Below are 1,013 nucleotides of genomic sequence, written 5' to 3' on the forward strand. Positions count from 1 at the left end.
TTATTGGAGTCTCAATTCTCTGATTGGAACTGGAAGATAAAGTCTGAAGACAGCTCTGTGGGAGATCACTTGTGTAAGGCTCCGTGTTTCATACCCAGCACTGCAAAATAAAACAAACAAAAGCAAAGACCAGTTAACCAACTAAACAACAGCAACAACAGAACAGTAAAGATGAGGATTCCTGCCTTACAGGGATGGGTTAGTAACTGAGATGCCACACTCCAGGCCAGAGCTTGCCATTTTACAGAGGTGTACTTAGTATTGCTGGCACCTTTCCCTCTGTGACCCACCATGGATGACAAAGGCAACTCTGAGGGCATAGCTAACTCCTAGCTGGGCTTTGCCTGTCCTCCCAGCATCCTGCATTAGGAAGCAAGGATGAGTCCCAGCCAGCCGCAGCTCCCGGAGAAAGGATGTGAAACTCAACCGAACTTAATGCCTTGTACTTGCAATCTGGGTTTGGGTAGTTCTAGTGATGAAGGTGGAGATAGAATTCACTTCTGCAGTGGGGAACCCCTTCCCTGTCAGACATACCAAGAGTTTGGAAACAACTTTCTGGCAAGGCTAGGCAAACACTATCCAGGGTTGTGTGGCAGGTGTAGAAGGCTGTCTTCTGGGACAGATGTGGGCTGCAGAACCAGGCTGGGTGCCCTGGGTTTGTTCACAGGATGAGGGAGAGGTTCTGAACAGTGGTTGAACAGATTTAGTGAATTTACCTAGCTTTTAGAAACCCAATGGCTGAACGCTTATGTATCAATGCTCTCACATGAGTGAGGATCAAGTGCCTGGTCCATGGTGACATTTGCTGCTCCTTTGTTCCTATCTGATGGCTTACTGGAAACCTCCCCATTCTATGTGAGGGAAGAAAGAGGATGTGACACCTTGGTTTTATCACAGAAACTATGGTAGGAGATGAGTGTATGTAACTAGTCATCTCAAAACTCATTTCAGCCCAAGGCCGTCACCGGGTGGCCACGTGATAGAGAATTGTGGATTTAATCTTGATGTGGGAT

This window comes from Mesocricetus auratus, unplaced genomic scaffold, assembly GCF_017639785.1.
Source record: "Mesocricetus auratus isolate SY011 unplaced genomic scaffold, BCM_Maur_2.0 Super-Scaffold_100009, whole genome shotgun sequence".
Lineage (NCBI taxonomy): Eukaryota > Metazoa > Chordata > Mammalia > Rodentia > Cricetidae > Mesocricetus > Mesocricetus auratus.